Source organism: Narcine bancroftii, chromosome 6, assembly GCF_036971445.1.
Source record: "Narcine bancroftii isolate sNarBan1 chromosome 6, sNarBan1.hap1, whole genome shotgun sequence".
NCBI classification, from domain to species: Eukaryota; Metazoa; Chordata; class Chondrichthyes; order Torpediniformes; family Narcinidae; genus Narcine; species Narcine bancroftii.
The window spans coordinates 32,611,101-32,636,205 of NC_091474.1; the positions used below are offsets into that span (position 1 = coordinate 32,611,101).

The following is a 25,105-nucleotide window of genomic DNA, read 5'->3' on the forward strand; positions in this document are numbered from 1 at the left end:
TCATGTCCTGGTGATGTAATTCTTCACTGAATTTAATTTATGTTTCTTTCACATTCTCACTTTTATAAAAATTCTGAGAAGGATTGAAGAATAGATGCTGAGAGGCTGGATAATCTGGAAGTTTGTGGGCATAACAGTTCCCAAAGAAACAATGAACGATGACTTGAATTCGAGAGATGAGGTGAGAACAACTCTCATGGATATGAAGCGAGCATTCGACCGAATGTAGTGTCAAAAAGCCTCTGTCAAACTGAAGTCCTTTGTCAGCAAGGGGAAAACAATCCATAGATTAGAAGTAAAACACAGAAGTCTGCAGACACTGTGGTTGATGTAACAACACAATGCTGGAGAAACTCAGCCAGTCAAACAATGTACTTTTTATAGCCAAGACAAAGATATTTAACCAATGTTTCAGGCTTGAGCCCTTTGTATGATTACAATTACACTTTTCACAAAGTAAAATGGTCAGCCAACTAACTACCAGTATATTTCTGCAAGAGGTTGTCAGGATACAGAAGTGGACCCAAATAGCTTCAATACTTCTTCAATAATCTATCTTCCATCATAAGATCAGAAGTGGGAATATTCTCTCATGATTACTTGGGGTCATGATATTGTGGCAATTAGTGAGACCTGGCTACAGAGGCCAGGACTGGCAACTTAATATTCCAGGATACATTTGTTTAAGATGTGATAGATCAGGGGGTAAAAAAGGGGGAGGAGTTGCTCTGCTTGTTAAGGAGGACATTACTGCCGTGAGGTGGCAGGATGGTCTGGAAGGACCGTCCAGTGAGGCTGTTTGGGTGGAATTGGGGTGAAGGAGGCATGAGGGTGCTAATAGGGGTGTATTGCAGACCACCAAATGGGCCAAGAAAATTAGAGGAACAAATTTGTAGGGATATAACGTCTATGTGTGAGAATCATAAGGTAGTGATCATGGGATATTTTAACTTCCCTCACATTGATTGGGATACCCATACAGTTAGAGGGCTAGATGGGCTAGAGTTCGTTAAATGTGTTCAAGATTGTTTTCTAAATCAATTAGTAGAAGAACCGACTCGGGATGGTGTAATACTGGATCTCCTGTTAGGGAACGAGCTAGGTCAGGTATTGGACATTAATGTTGGAGAACAAATTGGGTCTAGTGATCATAACTCTGTTAGTTTTCAGGTAGTTTTAGGAAAGAGCAAGGAGGGGCCTAAAGTTGAGGTTCTGGATTGGAGAAGAGCAAATTTCGAAGGAATAAGAAGGGATTTGGGGAGTATTGAGTGGGGCAGGATATTTTCAGGTAAGGATGTAAATGAAAAATGGAGGATATTCAAAAAAGAAATTTTGAGGATACAGAGTAGATATGTCCCAGTGAGGATCAAAGGAAAGGCTGGAAGTCATAGGGAGGCTTGGTTTTCGAGGAATATTGGAAATTTGGTTAGGAGAAAAAGGGAGGTGTACAAGAGGTATAAAGAGCAGGGAACTGAGAATTTGAAGGAGGACTACAAGGCGTGTAGAAGGAATCTTAAGAAAGAAATTAGAAAGGCCAAAAAAAAGGCACGAAGAGGCTTTGGCAGACAGAGTAACAATAAATCCAAAGGGTTTCTATAGGTACATTAAAAGTAAAAGATTAGTGAGGGATAAAATTGGACTGCTTGTAGATAGCGAGGGTAGGCTGAGTGAGAAGTCAGAGGAAATGGGGGAAATTTTGTTAAATTTCTTTGCCTCCGTATTCACTAGGGAAAAAAATGTTGAACCAATTGAAGTAAATAAAAATAGTGGGGAGGTCATGAAGCATATAAGGATAACCGAGGAGGTAGTGATGGCTGTGTTGAAAAAGATAAAGGTGGATAAATCTCCGGGACCGGACAAAATATTCCCAAGGACACTCAGGGAGGCTTGTGGACAGATAGTGGGGCCATTAACAGAGATATTTAGGATGTCACTGGCCACGGGGGTAGTGCCAAAGGATTGGAGGGTGGCGCATGTGGTTCCGCTGTTTAAGGGGTCCAAATGGAAACCTGGGAATTATAGGCCCGTGAGTCTGACGTCTGTGGTGAGCAAGTTGATGGAAAGTGTTCTGAGGGATGGTATTTACAAATATTTGGAGGTACAGGGATTGATAGGGAGTAAGCAGCATGGTTTTGTCAGGGGTAGATCATGCTTGACAAACCTGATTGAGTTTTTTGAGGGGGTTACAAAAAATGTTGATGAAGGGAAAGCTGTGGATGTTGTCTATTTAGACTTTAGTAAAGATTTTGACAAAGTTCCCCACAGGAGGTTAGGGAAAAAGGTGGAGGCATTAGGTATAAATAAGGAGGTAATGAAATGGATTCAGCAATGGTTGGATGGGAGATGTCAGAGAGTAGTGGTAGAAAATTGTTTGTCCAATTGGAGGCCAGTGACTAGTGGAGTTCCTCAGGGATCGGTCCTGGGTCCACTATTGTTTGTTATATATATATTAATGATCTGGAAGTAGGGGTGGAGAATTGGATAAGCATGTTTGCGGATGATACAAAGATTGGTGGTGTTGTGGACAGTGAAGAAGATTACCGTAGATTTAAAGGTGATTTAGGAAGGCTGGAGGTGTGGGCTGAGAAATGGCTGATGGAATTTAATACAGATAAGTGTGAGGTGTTACATTTTGGAAAGGCAAATCTAAATAGGTCATATGCATTAAATGGTAGGCTATTGAGATGTGCAGAGCAACAAAGGGATTTAGGAGTGATGGTAAATAGTACCCTCAAGGCTGATACTCAGGTAGATGGTGTGGTGAAGAAGGCATTTGGAATGTTGGCCTTCATAAATTGGAGTATTGAATTCAAGAGTAGGGAGGTTATGATGAAATTGTACAAGGCATTGGTGAGGCCAAATATGGAGTACTGTGTACAGTTTTGGTCACCAAATTATAGGAAAGATATAAACAAAATAGAGAGAGTGCAGAGAAGGTTCACGAGAATGTTAACAGGATTTCAAGGTTTGAGTTACAGGGAAAGGTTGTGCAGACTAGGGCTTTTTTCTCTGGAGCGTAGAAGATTGAGGGGGGACTTGATAGAGGTGTTTAAGATTTTAAAAGGGACAGACAGAGTAAGAGTGGGGGAGATTCAAACTAGAGGGCATGGTTTAAGATTGAAGGGGGAAAATTATAAGGGGAACATGAGGGGAAATTTCTTTACGCAAAGGGTGCTAGGGATGTGGAATGAGCTTCCAGCAGACGTGGTTGAGGCGGGATCGTTGGTTACATTTAAGGAAAGACTGGATAGTTACATGGAGAGGAGAGGACTGGATGGGTATGGACCGGGTGCTGGTCAGTGGGACTAGGAGGGTGGGGATTTGTTACGGCATGGACTAGTAGGACTGAACTGGCCTGTTCTGTGCTGTAAGTGGTTATATGGTTATTGTCCAATGTTTAATTCAAGTTATAATTCTTCAACAAATGAAGTAGCCTAAGCTCACATGAACTAGATTCTGGATAGCATTTAGGCATAAGATAAAAATTGACAAGTAACATTTTCTTCCACCAAAATGTTAGACAATGACCAAAAGTGAATCTAATCACTGACCCTTGAAATTCAATGCCATTTCCATTTCCAACATGATATCATCAATATCCCGGGGTCACTGCTGACCAGAAACCCAGGTGTCCCAGGCCTCGGGTGAGGTGCTGGAGGATTGGCGGGTAGCTCTTGATGTTCCTTTGTTTAAAAAATAACCTAACCCTGACATTACATAAATATTGTGGGTGCAGGAGCAGGAGAGAGATTAGGTGTCCTGCAATGAGAGGTGCTTTCAAAGAGCCAAAGCCTTTCCATCATCTGTAAAGCAATTTTTAAAAATTAGTTTTAGAATTAGAGCATTGCGGGCTATTTTAAGATGGTTGTGAAACAGCAGATTGTGGTCTGGGCTGAAGTGTTGCTGCAATAGGAGCAGCTTGACCTGTTTAACTTGGTTTCAGAAAATCTTAACAGATTGATCATGAATTGCTATTGCATCCTCTTGATAGCATAACATTTTAAAACTATCCTTTTACCAGGGTTTTGACCTGAATTTATTCTATACAGAAAGAAAGAAAAACTACTTGATCCTCTTCCAAAATCATGAGGTGAATGCAGAGAGTATTTTTTCCCAGAGTAGGGGAATTAGTAAGACATTGGTTGAAGGTAAGGGGGGAGGTATATAACAGGAATCTGAGGGGTAACTTTTTTTATTCAGAGAATAGTGGATGCATGGAATGGACTGGCAAAGGAGATAGTTGAGGCTGGATTGAAAGCAATGTTGAAAAAATATTGGACAGATATAAGTCAATAAGGAAGCATCTAGCAAATCTCTACCTTTCACAGAAACTTTTGACTCTTAAATGGTTTCCACACTTCAATGCTTGACAGATCCAACTCAACCTGTGCTTGATACATGCCCTTCGCAATTCAGTAAACATCGAATCCCAATGTAGTCACTGAGCTCTTCCCAAAACCTACAGCAGTATTATCCAGCAGATGCACCTGAATTTACTTGGCTTTCTACTTCTTCAGTGGATCTTTATGATGGCTCAGCTGGGAAATGACTTTGGAATCCTGTCCGATGATTTCACAGACATTTCCCATGAACTGTTTACTATCGAGGATCATGAAAATTCACATTGCTTTGAACATGATCATTCACAGTCGAATTGATACCCTGGAGTCAGACTGCTTGTACTTACCTGTCCTTCATCCTGGGATATCTCAACCTGCTTCAGTTTTCTGATCCAATCTCCAATCTCTTTCTTTACAGGCTTGTGGCCTCCTCAGATGTTTGGTAGAAGTCCGCTTTTCCCGCAGTATCTCATCGCTATAACAATGCAATATTTGTGTCAGTTGGTGTCTTTGCTAACAAATTCCTGACTTGTGAAGAATGTTCTAGATATTGCCATAATAATCCCAACATTTTCATTGTTGTGGGCTTACAGTTGAGCAAACTGTCTTACGTTTTTAACCACCATATCCATTCTAGCAACTATGATGCATGATATCTGAAAGATTAAGAACAACAGAAGATGTGGCTTTGGCGGAATTGGTTTATCTGTTGGCCTGCACACTAAATGGCCCTGGAGTCCTTAATATAAAGAGGTCTAAAGCTTGCACCTTTTTCTCAGTGTCTTTTGCTTGAGTATATATTCCCTGCCATTTCCTCTGTTTGAGTCTGCTGAAGCAGCAATATCTCAAAATGCACAAGATTAAAATGGCCTGTCAAAGGATTTACAATGTCCTTTCCAGAGTCCTTGTCTATAGCTTATGGAACTAATTGATGCATCAGAGTCTCATGATCTCCATCTCTATTACCTTCAACAATATCATCTTTCTCTTTTCACACCTAGCTGCAACAATTTATTCTCTGCCTCTCCGGGGACTTCAGTGACACCATACACCCTCAGGAACAAGGAACCTCTCCACATATTTTGTATGGGGAAAATTGTTGAGATTGGTTGTATCTCTCAAGCTCAACAATATAGTTGCCAACATCATTGCTTTATTCCAATGGTTCTCAACCTTTTTATTCCCCACTCACTTACCGCCTTACTTAATCCCTTAATTAAGATGGTATGTGAGTGGAAAGTAAAAAGTTGAGAATTTCTGCTTTATTCTCAAACCCTCCTCTCTGCTAACTGCACATTCAATCACTAATTCAGCTATTCCCTAACATAACAACCCTGAAGTTGCTGATAATACCATGAACTGTTGTAGAATATCCAAAGAAACGTATTTTACTTACATCGCAATTGACTCCTAATTAACAGCAAAAGTATTGTCGGAATTCTCAGTTCCAGCGTGTGTGTGTGTGCGTGCGTGCATGCGTGCGTGTGTGCATGCGTGCAGGCGTGGTGCATGCGTGCGTGCGTGCGTGCGTGCGTGCGTGCGTGCGTGTGTGTGTGTGGTGTGTGTGTGTGTGTGTGTGTGTGTGTGTGTGTGTGTGTGTGTGTGTGTGTGCGCGTGCTCAGTCTGATGGCTGTGAAAATGATTTGATAATCTATTTTAGAAATCACGAGGGAGGAATAAATATTGGGCGGGACACCAAGGATAGCTTCGCTGTCCTTTGAAATGGTAATCAGGATCTTTTATCTCCACCCAGCAATGGACTGGGACTTGGTTGAATATCTCATCCAAAAAAACCAGCGCCTCCAGCAATATAGCTGTTTCTCAGTACTGTGCAGAAGAGTGTCCATCTTTGGAGATCACAGTGACATTGTGAAGGAAACACAAACTGAAGAAATTGACCACTGGGGCCAATTTGGTTCAACATACTGAATACCTTCCTTGAAATGCAGAAGAACTCGGGAGCAAACAGGGCTTCTGTGGAACCACCTCAATTTATGCTGAATTAGAGTGTAATATGGTAAATATGAAGAAATTAACATTTGGCATTCCCTGTAACCATGGTGTTAACACTGAAGCTTCATTCTGCTTATTAAAGGAGACTTTCATTATATGACTAAGCTTTGAGCAACAAACTGTCAAGATTAAGTTAAAGCCAGCCAAAGCTAGCAGAAGAATTATTTGGAGGCAACCATAACCAGCCATGACTTCCAATGGTACCATGCTCCTGCGGATCAGTGGGCATCATGAGAAACATGAAGGTTATTATACAGAAACAGCCTGTGGCTACTCATGTCAGAAGCTGTTCTATGCATCATATGGCCATTGCTGAGTAACTTCCGATTGTTTATTTGAGAGTTGTGTCAGCTTTCCATCTATAAAGTGTGATCACAGTCAATATTAGCATTTTTCACAGACCTGTTGCTGAATGAGGACTGATGCAGTGAAAAGAAACATTAATAACACTTGTACATTTTATTATCACCATAGCAATGAAACAGTAATGGGAACATGTTAATTGTGTCCAATGAATCGTGCTCCATGTCATCACTGATGACCAAAACAGACAAAAATATACAGTTACCATAGCTGTTAGTGTGACGTTATTGCAGCGACTGTGACTCGGGCTTGGATTCAGTGCCGTCTTTAAGTTTGCATGTTCTCCCCATGACCTGGGTGGGTTTACTTTGGATGCTCTAGTTTTCTCCCGCCCTGTGAAATGTTTGTGGATTGGAAGGTTAATTGGGTATATTTTGTGTGGCATGTGTTTCAAGGGTGAGAGGGCATTCTACTGCGCTGTATTGTTTTTTTTTTAAATGTAAAAATCAGCCTTTTTGTTAAAATTTGATACTCCATTTTTGCAAATTCAGATTTTGTCCAAGCATCACAAACATAGATAGATGGCTATTTAATGTGTTCTGTTGTTAACAGTGTGCACTCCTTTTGGATAATTCATTATGAAGAGTCTCATTGCCAAAAATGAGAGAAAACATGGGTCCAAATTAGTCCATTGAAGATTAAAGAACTTGGAAATATAAACTCAATGCAGCCTGATCTGAAAATTAATCATTTGATCCAAGGAAACGCAATCCACTTAGCATCAGAACTGAAGAACTTTGGCTTGTTTGAAGTATTAATGCAAGATTTCTTTTTGAAATGAACTTTGTTGATGGCCAGGCTGGGTGGAGACTTGGACAACGTGGCTGAACATTTATCCACAGAGAAGCGTAGAGAAGTCCAGCAGACAAAACTCACACCTTACACGTCATGTACCTCGGCAAGGCTAATTATAGAAGAGCATCTTTAGATGCAGGTGCAAGTTGCTTCTCTGTCTTCTCATTTAATAATAATTAAATAGCATAATGAAAACTCAATGTGAACATAAAAATGTTATTCTCATGAAATAAAAGCATAGATATAAATTAGCATTTGGCTACGCCATGGTAAAAATATATATTTTTTGTGATTGCAAATGTGTAATTGAGAAAGGCCTTCCCCATTTTCAATCCATGCATGCTATTTTGAAAGAAATATTTGAGTGAGAGAAACAATGCATAAGAGAGATTTACATACTGAAGCTGCAAAGATTTGAATCTGATTTTGTACTCCAAATGGAACTTTTAGCTCTTAAAAAAGAGAATTCCTTTCCATGTAGTGCAAGAGAAGTAGATTGCAAGGGAAACTGAAATGTTAGAGACAAAGACATGGCTCTAAAGTATTGACTGAGCTCAATAAAATGTTATGTAGGTTCACTACTTTTTGTGTGCATGCGTCAAAATTAATGGTTTGACATTTTTGATATTGATCATGGTATTGTCATCAGTTCAGCTCTGTCGCAGTTCTGAGGATGCTGATGGTTAAAAGATGCAGGGAGTTATCACCCTTTCTCCTTCCTAGAGGTAGAAATAATCCAAACAAATGATGAAGGGTAAGTGCGCCTCCATTTTTTCTGTGTGAGATTGCATTTTTTAGTGTATACTAGATGAGGAGATGAGGGTGTGTGATGTCTTATGGTATAAATGTGGAATGTATTGATGCTGGATGAGTAATCAGGCAGCCAGTATTTAATTCCAATCCCACAGAGGTGAGTTTAGCAGCACTTAGTTCTTCAGTATATTGATGGAAGATATAATTGTTGCTTACAGTTCAGTGATGAACAGTTAATATTCTATGCTGCAAAGGGATAAGAGTAAAATAAACTAGTCCACATACTCTTTAAACAAATACCCTGAAAATGCTGCATCACTGACGTGTACCCTGGAAAAGTGGCCGTGAGCCTTCTTCAGCCATGGCAGACTGTGCAGTGAGGCCGCTCCCACAAAGCTGTTAGAAACGGAAAGCCTTCCCTGAATTTGACCCATTGGCAATGAACTGAATGTCAGCTTTATGCATGATTTCAAAGTGATGATGTCCCCATGCATATGCTGCCTTTGTCCTTCCAGAATGTCTCGCTGGCGAGGTGCTTCAGAAGGAGGCTTTTGTGAGTTAATGCAGTGAATTTATAACACAATCAACCACAACAAAAAAATTCCTGTGCCTTTTTGTAAGTTAGCAGTTAAATGGGAATAATACTATTGCCAGTGGTAATTTCAAAATAGTAAATGAAAAAAAATGCAAAAGATTTTCAAAAACATTCAATTTTTCTGTTAATATTATCATCAAACTGGATCAAGGTGGACTGTTGTGTATTAAACTTAGTTCAATCCTACAGCCATAAAATGACTTTGGGGGAATATTACAAAATGAATGCTTAATATATTCATTTGAAATTCTTATATTCATTGCTTTAATGGAGACATTAATTAGATTTAAAATAAAAACATGTTAATGTCTCTCTAAAAATAATGGACAATATGAGGTATTCATACTAATATTCATATTTCCAAGGTTAATGTTTTAATTGATCTTTATGCAGAAAATCTGTTGAAAAGGAAAGATGTCGTGAATTTATGGATGTAAATCTTTCTGTGAAAGTCTCTGGGAAGTCATAACTCTCAGCCACAGTTGATTAAGATTTAAAGCCTTGAACTTCCTTCTGAAATCATGGTGAGTTTGTTTCTTTATGTATTAGAAGGGATTTTTCTGGCCGTGAAGGTCTTATTTTATATTTGGAATATTCTTTTGAAAGGCATTAGCACTACGTCTGCTTAATTTAGTAGCAGAATATTGCCATCAGTAGAAAACAAATATATGGGTATTTCTTTACCTCTCCTTATTGCCAACGGTGTATATATTTTTAAATTTCTTTTATTCTCTGATGATATAGACAACCTTCTACCTTCTTCGCTTAAATCTTCTTCAACTGGTGGCAGGTTATTTAGAAGTGAGAGGTCAGGATAAGATGGAGAGATGAGTCCATGTGGCTTGGTAGAATCAGACTCAGGAGTGATTAGTTTCTAATTGGTTTGGTGGTAACTAACATCATGATGTATCTCTTGAACTAGTCGATGAGTTTTGTACTCACAGGTTAATACCCCAAGCCACCGTATAAGTGCTTCATTGGAGAGAAATTAGAAACTTTTAGATTTTGAAATAATAGTTAATTAAGGTTTTTTTCACATATAAATACGAGAGTTTTGAAAGTTATACATCACAATAGTTATATTTTCATGAATTAAAATAGAAGTGCGTAATGGAAAATAACAATGGAATGTTATTACATTCTCTAATTCAATTAACTCCTAATGACTTTTTCATTTTTAATAGTTCATTAGATTTAGTTCATTAGTCTCATTAGGAAAATAGGTGTAGGAAAATAAGAATTACTGAAACTCGTCATTACCATATGTTTAAGTTTCATAAATGTTTTTGTCACCAGTAGAACTATGATGTCCAGTAAGATCATTAACTATCATGAATGATAGAGCAAATTGCCCTCTGTTTGATCCAAGGTCATCAATTTTGAAGTAGACATGGGTTTAGAAACTTGGAATGCCTAATGGAATCAGAGAAAATAGGTTCAGCAAGATTCAGCCCTTTAAGCCGACACCACCAAAAAAAATGAACGTGGTTGATTATGTGATTTCACTCCCCTATTTCTGCCCTCCCTCATCCCCTTTGATTCCTTTAGGCATAAATAGAACACCCAACTCCCTTTTGAATTCTTCTTTGGCTTGGCTTCGCGGACAAAGATTTATGGAGGGGGTAAAAAGTCCACGTCAGCTGCAGGCTCGTTTGTGGCTGACAAGTCCGATGCGGGACAGGCAGACACGATTGCAGCGGTTGCAGGGGAAAATTGGTTGGTTGGGGTTGGGTGTTGGGTTTTTCCTCCTTTGCCTTTTGTCAGTGAGGTGGGCTCTGCGGTCTTCTTCAAAGGAGGTTGCTGCCCGCCAAACTGTGAGGCGCCAAGATGCACGGTTTGAGGCGTTATCAGCCCACTGGCGGTGGTCAATGTGGCAGGCACCAAGAGATTTCTTTAGGCAGTCCTTGTACCTTTTCTTTGGTGCACCTCTGTCACGGTGGCCAGTGGAGAGCTCGCCATATAACACGATCTTGGGAAGGCGATGGTCCTCCATTCTGGAGACGTGACCCATCCAGCGCAGCTGGATCTTCAGCAGCGTGGACTCGATGCTGTCGACCTCTGCCATCTCGAGTACTTCGACGTTAGGGATGTAAGCGCTCCAATGGATGTTGAGGATGGAGCGGAGACAACGCTGGTGGAAGCGTTCTAGGAGCCGTAGGTGGTGCCGGTAGTGGACCCATGATTCGGAGCTGAACAGGAGTGTGGGTATGACAACGGCTCTGTATACGCTTATCTCTGTGAGGTTTTTCATTTGGTTGTTTTTCCAGACTCTTTTGTGTAGTCTTCCAAAGGCGCTATTTGCCTTGGCGAGTCTGTTGTCTATCTCATTGTCGATCCTTGCATCTGATGAAATGGTGCAGCCGAGATAGGTAAACTGGTTGACCGTTTTGAGTTTTGTGTGCCCGATGGAGATGTGGGGGGGCTGGTAGTCATGGTGGGGAGCTGGCTGATGGAGGACCTCAGTTTTCTTCAGGCTGACTTCCAGGCCAAACATTTTGGCAGTTTCCGCAAAGCAGGACGTCAAGCGCTGAAGAGCTGGCTCTGAATGGGCAACTAAAGCGGCATCGTCTGCAAAGAGTAGTTCACGGACAAGTTTCTCTTGTGTCTTGGTGTACAAAAACAAAGGCGAGAAATCAGACTGCTCAAACTACAGGGGAATCACGTTGCTCTCCATTGCAGGCAAAATCTTCGCTAGGATTCTACTAAATAGAATAATACCTAGTGTCGCCGAGAATATTCTCCCAGAATCACAGTGCGGCTTTCGCGCAAACAGAGGAACTACTGACATGGTCTTTGCCCTCAGACAGCTCCAAGAAAAGTGCAGAGAACAAAACAAAGGACTCTACATCACCTTTGTTGACCTCACCAAAGCCTTCGACACCGTGAGCAGGAAAGGGCTTTGGCAAATACTAGAGCGCATCGGATGTCCCCCAAAGTTCCTCAACATGATTATCCAACTGCACGAAAACCAACAAGGCCGGGTCAGATACAGCAATGAGCTCTCTGAACCCTTCTCCATTAACAATGGCGTGAAGCAAGGCTGTGTTCTCGCACCAACCCTCTTTTCAATCTTCTTCAGCATGATGCTGAACCAAGACCCCAACAATGAAGACGCTGTTTACATCCGGTACCGCACGGATGGCAGTCTCTTCAATCTGAGGCGCCTGCAAGCTCACACCAAGACACAAGAGAAACTTGTCCCTTTTGAATATTGCATATCTAATGAACAGGCCACAACAATTTTCTGTGAGACGGCATTCATCTTTCTTCCACAAGGGGCAAAGAATATATTTTCCTGATGTTAGATTCACCTCAAGATTGTAAAGATTGAGGTGGACCAGCTGCTCACTTGTGTGCTTGAAGACAATGTACCAGAGGGAATCATAGTTATGAGCCAATTGATTGGCTGTAATGCACTGCAAATGCGGCTTAAAAAAAGCCTATGGAGATCCTCACTCAGATCTCTTCATTACAACTCCCTTGGAAGATGACGGATCTGGAGGAAATTAAAGCAACTCTTTTATAAAGGCTTTGCAAAAGTGAGAGAATATTTCAGGTTGAAATGGAGCAAGGATAGTGGATGTGTATTTTTTTTCAGATAGTGTTAGAGTTATTATTTACGTAAAGCAATGGGCCATCATTTACATCTCTTTGCTCAATAGGTTGGTTGTGCCCTTCCTTACTTATTCTCCTGGAATGGACTCCATTCAATATGTTTGTGAAAGAGCCAGTGAACTCAGTAGCCATTACTGGAGTCACCATGTTGATACCATTGCAAAGAAGACTTGCCAACAGATATCCTTTGTAAGGAGTTTGAGAGATTCGATATGTCACAGAAGACTCTCCCAAACGTCTACAGCTGTACCATAGTGAGCATTCTGGCTAGTTAAGTGACTATCTGGTATTGAAGTGACAATGCTCAGGACAAGAAAAAATCTCCAGAGGGTTGTTAACTCGGCCTGGCACCAGTCTTCACTCCATCGAGGATATCGACAAGAGGTGGCTTCTCAAGAAAACAGCTTCTATCCTCAAAGACCACCCCACCCCCACCCACCATCCAGCCCATACCCTCTTGACTCTGCTACCATCAGGAAAAAGCTACAGGGGCTTGAAGATGAGCAGCCCAACGACAGCTTCTTCCCCTCTGCCATCGGAATGAACCATAGACACTGCTCACTTTGTCTTTTTCTTGCGTTTTTTAGTAATTACTTTGTAAGGTGGTTTTTATATAAATATAATACTGCTGCAAAAACAACAAATTTCATAACATGTTCATGACAATAAATTCTGAATTTGGTTCTGATTCTGTATGTGAGGTTATCTGATCAACATGTGATTGGGAGCAGGTTAGGGTGAGAACATGGACAAAAGAAGGTGGGAGCTAAGAAACAGAGAGAGGGAGGATCTGCCCAGCAGGTCAGAAGTTGCATGTCCTCCACGTTTGGAAAACTGACAAATGATAGGAGAATAACTTTAAGCTGAGCTAACCTCACAGATAGATAATTGGTACAGGCCAACAAATCAAATTATCTGAAGTTATTGGCAGTTTATCAAGCTGAATTTGGGCCTCACTGTGACAGCACAAGAGGTCATGGACTAATAATTCAGAACGGGAATGGAATTAGAGTGGAGGGAACAGGGAGGTCAGAGTCACTCCTGTGGACTGCATGCAGAAGATTGACAAAGTGTTTCCCCCCACCCCCCCCCAATCTGCATTCTAAAGGGTCCCAACCTGAAATGGTGAAATGCTTGGATGCTGGGTTCCTCTGGCCACAACTTGTTTGCTGCAATTAATATTTCCATTTGGTCAGAGAACAAAAATATGCTGAGTTCGTAGTGCACAGAGATCTTTAATAGTCTTGCCAGTATTCTACAATAGATTGAAGAAGCAGCCTCAGGAGCCCATTTTTCGTTGAGTGAAAAGTATGGGTTAAGATCATGATAAAAAGGAGAATTTTGTGGAGTCTGTTCAAAATTTTCTCGGTCTTGTTTGGCATTCCCAGCTTCTACATTGAATCATAATGTGTCCTCTGGAGGTGTGAATTCAGTTGGGCCAATGGGGATCATTTCTTTCCTTTGCCAAATAGTCAAAGCAGCTCCACCTATTATAAGAGTGCTATTAAGGATTTCTGTGAATATTGGATGCTGCTTGAATTCCTTGCAATGCCAGCTGCCTATTTTTCTCCTCAAGCATCTCTTCTCAAGTGATGTGAATTTAATTTCTTCAAATGTGTGAGCTGAATGGGGAGCTGCAAAAAGTGCTATTAATGATTCATCCCATTGATATTAATGATACACAACGGCCAGTTTCAATTTGCTTTTCTATTTGGGCATGGGTTATACTGCCACCATGGACCTTAGATTTATAAAACATTTTTTTTACCAATCCAAACGGACTTTCTTGTTTTTGTGCTTGTTTGTCTTTAATGGTTTTATGGCTCTTTTGAAATCAATCTGTTGCACAAATGGAGCAGGTTGATACCAAATATGACATTACATTTCAGTACTCAGTATCATTGAGGGTAAAATGTGTCATTTGATTGTTGATAAATAGACATAACTTTTAATTTTTGAGTGTTTTCATGATCTTGCACCTGAAGGCCTTATTAAGAAACTCACAGTTACTCACATGATTAGATCCAGATGCAGGCTTATAGATTTCTTCAACAGTAATCAGTCAGTTCCTACTTTTTCATCTCATTGAAGGGATCCCTCACCTTTATTGTCATTCAAACATCTTGCTTTTGGTCAGTGTTGCAATTACCACTGTTAATTGTAGGTCCTGTATGTCTTCCTCCCAGTTCTGCCTCACACCTACCAGCACACCTGCAACGTGCAAGCATGCATGCACACATGCGTGCACACACACACACACACACACACACACACACACACACACACACACACACACACACGCGCGTGCACAATACACACACACACGCTTAACTGAAGTGCCACTGTATACTTCTGCACTCATCTTATTTCTGAAAGCTTTACAATTGAGCTTGTATCACTGTATTAATGTCCTTGGATTATGACTAACCTGGCCCTACTGCCTTTTGCTTGTGTCTGGAGGCCAGCTTCCATGTGCAGCCAAAGTCAGCTATCTTTGCCTTTATGGTTGATTTGCATTGGTCCACCTCCTTTGTATCAGTCAGCACCTTGATGGTAAACAGTTAATTACAAATTACATTTACAAATCATTGAACACTGAAAGGAATGTATTGTATTTTGCATACAACAAATAGTTTCAAGCTGCTAACCTGAAACTTTTATGGGTGAAACAATGGTACAATCAATATATAAAAGCTCCATCCGAGCTTATAAAATTGTAGATAATGCATTATATGACCATAAATGGTAGAAATTTGGATGAAGAAGTCAAGTTCCCATGTTTATTGACTTTCACGATGCAATGTTATGCATGAATAATGTCTACTGCTATTCACCATTTGGATTCAGTTCTCATTCCAAAGCAAGAAGTTGAGAACAGAATTTTGATTTATGTTGTGCAATCTCTTTTGAATTAAAACAGTTCCTTTGCTGTTTCACTTGCATTTTACTAATTTTCTCTGATTCAACTTTGCAATATATTCATGTAATTTCATCGTGTTTTAAACTTCCTCTGAAGTCTTGTACTTTCATAACATTTATAATCATACTCTTCTAAAATTTTTAATTAACACAGTGGAAATTATAAATTACAACAAAAATGCAAGTAGACTTCAAACTGACCTCCCTTCTCCAAGATGCCATCCCCATAATATAATCTAAAGCGCCTTGCAAGATTGAATTTTTATATCATACTTTAGGGCAATAGCAGTTTTGTGAAATCAGATTTGCAGTACAAAAAAAACCAGCATATTTTTCATGTGTTCATTTATTCTTTATATATATAATAGTTTTGCATTGCAGGTGATTACTATGTAAAAATAATGTTGATTACTCATTGTGGATATCCAACATCCTGCTCATTGTACTTACAGATAAAAATGTCCATGAGAAATTTGTTAGTCAAAATAAATATTCACTTATTAGGTTACAAAAGTGAAAATGCTAAAGAATATATTAAAAGGCTTTCTCACAGAATAGGTGAACATAATTTGACTAAGAATATCTATAAGTGCATTATGGCCTTTCAACAGCTTCCCTGTGTTTTTGAAGATTGTAATTGGACAACCTGCAAGGTATTTCCATAAAACGTAAGGCACATCAGATACAGTTCTGAAGGTCACTAAAAAGAAAAATATAATGTAGGCCTCTAAACTAGTACGGTAACATCGCAGGCAAGGTAAATGACACTGAAGGTAAGTTTTCCAAGTCCATGCTAAAAATAATTTCCTCGTCTATTCAGTTTGGCCCTTTTTGTGGCAGAATGGGAAGAAAGGTAGATTTGAGCCATCCTCAGGAATGAGTCAATCCACATTCTACTGTTAATATAAAAATGACTGTATCATATCTTTTCCGTTATCCTTCCCAATGCCGTGTGGGAATGCACAATTAACACACTGTCCCAATGCTGCTGCTCTCCAACTTGAAGCTCTCCAACTCCAACTCCAATTTGCCAACATTATCTATGTCACAGAGTCTCTGCATATCTCCCTTACAGAACCATGTTGGTGAGCGTGAAATCAAGCCACTTCATGGCAGGAATAAATGGTTATTTCATAAATTAGTTGCTCTCAAAAATAATGCCTCAATTTAAGAAAGGTTATCTGAGTGATTTTCCAGCAAATGTGTGTGTGTGTGTGTGTGTGTGTGAGTGTGTGTGAATGTGTGTGTGTGTGTGTGTGTGTGTGTGTACGTGTGTGTGTGTATGTGTGAATGTGTGTGTGTGTGTGTACGTGTGTGTGTGTATGTGTGAGTGTGTGTGTGTGTGTGTGTGAGTGTGTGAATGTGTGTGTGTGTGTACGTGTGTGTGTGTATGTGTGAATGTGTGTGTGTGTGTACGTGTGTGTGTGTATGTGTGAGTGTGTGTGTGTGTGTGTACGTGTGTGTGTGTATGTGTGAGTGTGTGTGTGAGTGTGTCTGAATGTGTGTGTGTGTGCACGTGCACTCATGTCCATCTGGTTGTGTCTGCATGTGTGGCAATGTGCAAGAGGGTGTGTGTGTCTGCTTGTGATAGTGTGCATGCATGTTCATGTGTGTGTGTGAGATAGTGTGTGCATGTGTGTGATAGTATGCATGCGTGTGTTTGTGTATCTCTGTGTTTGTATTATGTGTATGTGTGCATGTGTGTGCATGCATATATGTGTGTATGTGTGTGCGAGCATGTCCGTGCATGTGAGTGTGTGTGTGACTGAATGTGTGCATGTGTGTGCTCATGTACGTGCATGTCTGTGTGTGAATTAAATACAGAACTGTCTATGTGCATGTATATGTGAGAGTGTACACGCATATGTGTGCATGTGTGACTGTAAGTGTGTGTGTGTGTGAGTGTGTGTGTGTGTGTGTGTGTGTGTGTCTGTGTGAGAGAGAGAGAGAGAGAGAGAGAGAGAGAGAGAGAGAGAGAGAGAGACATGCATGCTTGTACACTTGTCTATTTGAAATGCATAGATTGGATTTTAACTTCCCTTAAGATAAGTAAAGCATGATAAACTAAATAGGTCCCAAACTGAAAATTTTCTGGTGACTGGACTTTGGCATTACTGCCAAGCGCAATGCATATTTATGTGACAAAATATGGGTGAAGATCAACTTCAAAGACAACACATACCACAAATGGTCACACAAACATCAGGTCCAATTTTGAAACTGATACAACGTCTATGGCACCCAAATATAGAAACACTATAGAAGTCCCATCTATTTTTTCTCAAGGTACACAGATTGAGATAACACACCAGAAGGGATAGAAGATAAATTGAATGCCTCATAATTGCATGCTGTATCCTTAAAATTTCAGCTGAAGCAGAAAAGTGAAATATATCTAAATAACTTTATGTTCTCTGCAGGGATGGAGCTGTGTGGTGGAAAGTATGCTGATCGACTGTATTATGGGGACACCAGTAGCTCTGAGCAGAAAGTCCTGCACAGAGTTGTGGAGATATCCCAGTACATTACAGGCAATACTCTTTCCGCCATCGTGAAAACCTATATAGAACACTACCGTCTGAGAGCAGCAGCAATCATCAAGGATCCACACTACCCAGGACATGCTCTGTTCTCACTGGTTCCATCAGGAAAGAAGTTTAGGTGCCACAAGATTTGTACCAAGATCAAGAATAGTTGCTACCCCTCCACCATCAGAGTCCAAAGCAAGAAACTCAATTAGAGACTCATTTAAGGACTCTTACTTTGTACATTACTGAATATTTTTTTTTCTGTATTGCACAGTTAATTTATTTACATTTATTTGTTTGATTACATTTCTTTCATTTGTATGTGCATCATTTCTTGATTATAGTTTCTCGCATTACCGATAAGTAGGAATTCGGCCTGGCCCTTAAGATAAAGTATCTCAGGGTTGTATGTGCCAACATGTATATACTCTGTTCATAAATCTGAACTTTTAATTTTGAACTTGTTTGCATTATTCTTCACATTTGGAAATGATAACTTTCACTTGTTAATTGGTTGGCAGTAGATTTATGATTTTGGGTAACAAACATTTTAGTTCGTCCCGTGTATGTATGGGCTTTCCCTTGGTCCTCCAGTTTCGTCCCACCCTTCAAAACGTTCGGTGATTGTAATTTAATTAGTGTATATGGGCAGCACGGGCTATGGGCTGGAAGGGCTGTACGCCTAATGTAAAAATTTTCATGTACGAGCCAACAAAGGAGTACAGTTTCTTTGTAAAAAACATAATGAAACCTTGGTGAAAGAAAGCAAGTTGTTAATTTCATTGGCATGTACCATTTGAATTATAATTGAAACACAATATATTCTACTGACATATTGACTGCTACTTCATAGATCTAAGAAACTTTATTTTGCACCATACTCTCTTTTCAGATTCAAACCAAGCAAGATATACTAGGTAAAATGTAAGAGGATCCAGTGGTGCTTTTAGGCAAAGCAAGGGATAATGTTTTTCAAAAAAACATTTTCATATTGTGGTGGTTCAAATTGGGCAGCCCTTCTTCACCGATATATGAAATGGACAAGAGTCAAAGGATTAACAATCTGACAATCAATGCTTATAGCTTATGAGTCAAAGCAATTACTCAGTAATATGGTAAGATATGGATTAACCTTCATGAAATAGGAAGAACAAACATATTATGTTTTAAAAATGCCATGGTATAGATGATTTGCTATTATATCCAAAACATCATTAGGAAGTTATATTTTTTATCATTGATGAAAACAAGACTATGGTACAAGTCTTGTGGCACCTAAACTTCAGAAGAAAATAATACAGAAAAAAGTTTGGTGAGATGGAATACCATCCTCTCAATTATTTCATCCATCCATACAGTCAAAATAAACTTCCTTATTTATGTAGTATTAAGTTCCTGAATTCATTTAACCCAAATCATAGAGGGCTGTATTGTTGATACTTCAATCTAATTTGTCATTACATTGCTAATTTTATTCAGAAACTCTTCCTTGATGTTTTGTGTGGGAAATAAAATGTCATGGAGCTGCTGTCTGAGGCACTTTTCTAAGGTCAATGTTTTGGGAATGTCGTTGAGGCAGATAGATTGTGCTTTAACCGACATACCACCAATGCTTTATGTGACTTTGAAGCCCTTGATACAGAAACTGGTTGGCACTGTTGGAAAAATGTGCTGTTTTTCAGGATGATTTTCATTTGTCTTGCTGAAAACAAATATTCACAAAATATTATAAACTACCATAACAATGTTCAGATAATAAAGGAAACCTGAATGCTACTTGAATGCATACACTAATTGGGTAAATCACAGCAATGTGAATGCTGTTAATAAGAGAATATGATTTTGTGACTCTCAAATTATCCATGAAACAGGATTTCACTTCGATCAGCATTAAGAGTTTAGCCTTGCCATAAATTAATCATACTGAACAGTATCTCTTATGAATTTATATTGTAGATTGTAAAATTACAGACTGAGGTTATTAGCCCATAAAATGGGAATGATCATGCTTCTATGAATTTCATAGGCTTGCTCTACAATTAAAGGACATGAAAAGCAGAGTGTACGAACCTGAAAAAGTTCACTTTGACAAAGGCCTCAAAAGTATGGAATTGTAAGCAGTATAACTACTATTGTTTAAATATTAAATGTGCAATATACTTATTAAAAATGTCCACCAATTTAACGAATAAAAGCAAAATATGACCTGAAAATAGCAATAATTTATTCTTCAATAAAATCTATTTGTTGATATCTTAAGCATACTTCTTACCATATGTACGGATGGCCTTATTTTGTGTAGTTATAATTTTAATGGTGGAATTTTGACTTTGTGTGTCAAAACATGCCCACCTCACTGACAAAAGACAAAGGAGGAAAAACCCAACACCCAACCCCAACCAACCAATTTTCCCCTGCAACCGCTGCAACCGACCCTGCCTGTCCTGCATCAAACTTGTCAGTCACCAACGAGCCTGCAGCAGACGTGGACATACCCCTCCATAAATCTTCGTCCGCGAAGCCAAGCCAAAGAAGAAAAAGAATGTCAAAACACAAATAAACGCTGCAGTTTCTTGGTTTTTTAAAAAAATTAGACATACATCACAGTGACAGGCCATTCCAGCCCATGAATCCATGCTGCCCAATTTACAGCCAATTAACCTACATCCCCGGTAAATTTTGAACAGTTGAAGGAAACCAGAGCCCCTGGGGAAAACCCACGCAGAGAGGGGAGTGCTGTTTGGGTTTGTATGGGTCCCACAGGTTAAGAACCAGACCAAAGTTGAGGTACAAAGCGCACATTTATTTCGGGGATGCAAACGGGACAATAAGGTCAATAAGTTAGGCAAATATCTACACACACACACAATACACAGGGGGAAAATATACACTTTGGATAACGAGGGAGGAACTGACAGAGACAGGGGTAAATTACATGAACATACACATTCAACAATCAAAGTGATACTACATGCCCTCACCCCTTGACCGGTATGGACATGGCTCTTGCTACCTGGCCTCAAGACTCACCCCAACCCAATGTGAAAGGTGCTACTTACATGTCATGAGGAGTCCAAAGAAGCAGAACAAAGGGGAACAAGGTGCTTTCTAGTTCTGCAGGCAATACTGGGGGACCAATCACTTGGGGCAGTCTGACCCCCGTTGGCTGCTGTGCCCAATGGCTCAAAGCCAATTGCGGGGCAGAGCAGGGGTCAGCTGAGGTGATTCACCTGGGCCAATTGGGTGAAGGTCAGGGCTGTGTCTGGGTAGGCTGCCTGGACTGCAGTACCTGGTACTTTAGGTGGGCCAATTGTAAGGGTCACCTTGATGACTTAGGGTGAGTCTTTGACCTTGATTGGCAGGCATTATGTCCTCCAAACAGGAGCGCAGCGCCATTACGCCATTACGCCATTACGCTGCCTCTCCATTACAGGGATAACATACAAACACTTTACAGGCAGTGTGGGATTCGAACCTTGGTAACCGTTTTGTAAAACTGATTTCTCAGAGGATCGCTTTGCAGTAATCTTGGAGATTAAATGTAGGCTTGTACTCTTTTTGATAGGATATCCCAGTGAAAAATGAAAGGCAGTTCCCAGCTGAACTACATGGACTCTGCCATCAGACAAAGCCCTGAAATTTTTATCAATTTCTCTGTCATGGAAAGCTAACTGCTCTTCACAAGATCACAAGACAAAGGAACAGAACCAGGCCACTCGGCCCATCAAGTCTGTTCTATAAATCTACACTAAGCTACTCTACACTAGTTCCAATTTCTGGCCTTTTCCCCATATTCCTTGATGCCCCTACTAATGAGATACTTGTTTATTTTTTGTTTAAATACTCCCAGTGATCTGGCTTCCACTGCTGTATGCGGCAGCGAGTTCCACAGATCCACCACCCTCTGATCCATATGTAGTCCTTCACAAAAACAAAATGCAGCAGTTCCATCAATGAACTATGATATAAACTGGTCTGTACATGCTTTATAAATGCATCTATACAGCTATTGACAACACAGAAAAACAGGTTAGTCGGCTCCTCTAGTTTGTGCCAACCATCATCTCGTTAGTCCCACTGACCTGCTCCCATTCCATAACCTTCCAGTCCTCTTCCATCCATGTATCTATCCAATTTATTCTTAAAACACAAGATCAAGCCTGCATTCACCACATCATATGGCAGCTCATTCTGAGTGAAGAACGTCCCTCTAATGTTCCCCTAAACCTTTTCCATTTCATCTTAAAACTATGACCTCTTGTATTTATCTTCCCTGAATCTAAGTGGAAAAAGCCTACTCACATCCATTCTGTCCATACCTTTCATAATCTTATAAATCTCTATCAAATCTCTCTTCATTCCTCTTTGTTCCAAGAAATAAAGTCCAAACCTGTTTAATCTTTCCCTGTAACTCAACTCCTGAAGACCTGGCAACATCCAAGTAAATTTTCTCTGCACTCTTTCAATCTTATTGATATCCTTCCTGTAGTTAGGCACCATAACTCCACACAATAGTGCAAATTTGGCATCACCAATGTCTTAAACAACTTTAACATAGCATCCCAACTCCTATACTCAATACTTTGATTTATAAAGGCTAGGATGCCAAAAGCTTTCTTTACAACCTTGTCCACATATGGTACCACCTTCAGGGAACAATGTATCTGTAGTCCCAGATCTATCTGCTCCTCTGCACTCCTCAGTGCCCTACCATTTACTGTGTATCTCCTACCTTGGTTTGCCTTTCCAAAGTGCATCACCTCACATTAAACTCCATCTACCATTTTTTGAACCAGTTGGTTCAGATCACTCTGCAAGCTTTGAAAATCTTCCTCGCTGTCCACAACGCCTCCTATCTTTGTGTGATCAGCAAACTTGCTGATCCAATTCACCACATTATCATCCAGATCATTGATATATACAACAAACAATAATGGTCCCAACGTGGATCCCTGAGGCACACCACTAGTCACAGTCTTAGAAGCAACCATCCACTACCACTCTCTGTTTGCTCCCACATAGCCAATTATGAATCCAGTTTACAACCTCTCCATGATTATCTAGTGTCTTAACCTTCTGAACATGTCCCATGTGGGACCTTGTCAAAGGTCACAGCCTTTCTTTCATCTACCTTCTTGGTAACCTCCTAGAAAAACTCTACAAGATTTGTTAAACACAACCTACCATGCACAAAGTCATACTGACTGTCCTTAAACAGCCATACTGACTGTTCTTATACATCATGTCTCTCAGAACTCATTCTAATAATTTACCTACTACTGATGTCAGGCTCACCAACCTATAATTATCTGGTTTATTTTTGGAGCCTTTTTTAAATAACGGGACAATATGAGCTTCTTTCCAATCCTCTGGCACCTCAGCTGCGGCTAAGGACATTTTGAATACATCAGCCAGGGCCCATGAAATTTCTACACTAGTCTCCCTCATGGTCTGAGGGAATATCATATCCATCCCAGATGATTTATCTACCTTTATTCACTGTGAGGAAGCAAGTAACTCTCCCTCCTTAATCTCCATGTGTTGAACCTTCTGTTTGTTTCCCTTCCTTCCTTATTCACTATGCCAGTTTCCTGAGTAAATACTGATGCAGAAAAACCTGTTAAAAATCTCCCCCATTATGTGAGGCTCCATATATAGTTGACCACTCTGATCCTCGAGGGGAATTTTGTCCCTTACTATCCTTTAACTCTTAAATATACTTATAGAAATCCTTTCTGTTTACCTTCACATTATCTGCCAGAGCAACCTCCTATTTTCTTTTTGCCTTCCTGATTTCTTTCTTGAGTATTATCTTGCTTTTTCTGTACTCTTCAAATACCTCATTAGCTCCCTGTTGCCTATACTTGCTATACATTTGCTGCTTTTTCTTAACCAGATCGCCAATATCCCTTGAAAACCAGGGTTCCCTACGCCTGATAATTTTGCCTTTAATCCTAACAGGAACATGTAAACTCTGAACTCTCAGGATTTCACCCTTACTTACTTCACTCACCTTTGCCAGAAAACAATATATACCAATCCACTCTTCCTAGATCCTCTCTCATTTCCACAGAATTAGCTTTCCTTCAATTTAGAATCCCAACATGAGGGCCAAACTTATCCTTTTCCATAATTAACTTGAAGCTAATGACATTATGGTCACTGGACCCAAAATGTTCGCCTACACATCTATTGTCACCTGACCTGTCTTGTTTCCCGATAGGAGATCAAGTACTGGATCCTCTCTCATTGGTACCTCTATATATTGATTTAGAAAACTTTCCTGAACACATTTCACAAACTCCAAACCATTTAGCCTTTTACAATATGCGAGTCCCAATCAATATTTGGAAAGTTAAAATCTCCTACTATCACAGCATTCTGCTTCTTACATTGGTCCGCTATCTCTCTACAGATTTGCTCCTCCAACTCTCTCTAACTATTGGGCGGTGTATAATACAACCCTATTGGTGTGGTCACACCTTTTCCATGCCTCAACTCCACCCATATGGCCTCTGTAGAAAAGTCCTCCTGGCTGTCCTGACTTCCAACAGCTGAGATATTTTCCCTGACTATCAATGCCACTCCTCCCCCTATCATCCCCCACCCCCCATCACATCTGAAGCAATGGAATCCTGGAAAATTGAGCTGCCAGTCCTGCCCCTCCTGCAACCAAGTCTCATTAATAGCAATAATATCATAATCCCACGTGTCAATCCATGCCCTAAACACATCAGCCTTTCTAACAATACTCCTTGCATTAAAATAAATACACGAGAAAATTACTATCATGTAGAAACCTTTGATTTCTGTCTATACATGCAGTCCTCGCATGAACATAATTCTCCTCCTTCTCATTAACTGCTCTAACATACTAGTTCCCTCTCCCTGACAAGCTAGTTTAAACTCATTGGGTCAAGACTAACAAACCTACCTGCAAAGATATTAATCCCCTTCCAGTTCAGATGCAATCCGTCCTGTCAGTACAGATCCCACCTTCCCTGGACCAGAGCCCAGTGATCTAGAAACTTAAAGCCCTCCCTCCTATACCAGGTCTCCAGCCTCATGTTAAGCTGCCTTAGTCTCCTATTTCTAATCTCTCCAGCAGGTGGCTGGAGAGATCATTACCCTGGAGGTCCTCTTCTTCATTCTACCCTGGAGGTCCAATCTAGTGCCTAACTCCC

At 40.2% G+C, this 25,105-nt stretch overlaps 1 long non-coding RNA gene across 1 annotated transcript; it reads left to right on the top strand.

Moving 5' to 3' along the window:
- The first annotated feature begins 87 nt into the window (after nt 1-87).
- Nucleotides 88-18,264, top strand: LOC138737485 (uncharacterized). The gene is made up of 4 exons (XR_011340965.1): nt 88-181; nt 8,161-8,265; nt 9,253-9,383; nt 17,814-18,264. It is a non-coding gene; the product is annotated as an uncharacterized lncRNA (long non-coding RNA).
- Nucleotides 18,265-25,105: the final 6,841 nt, after the last annotated feature.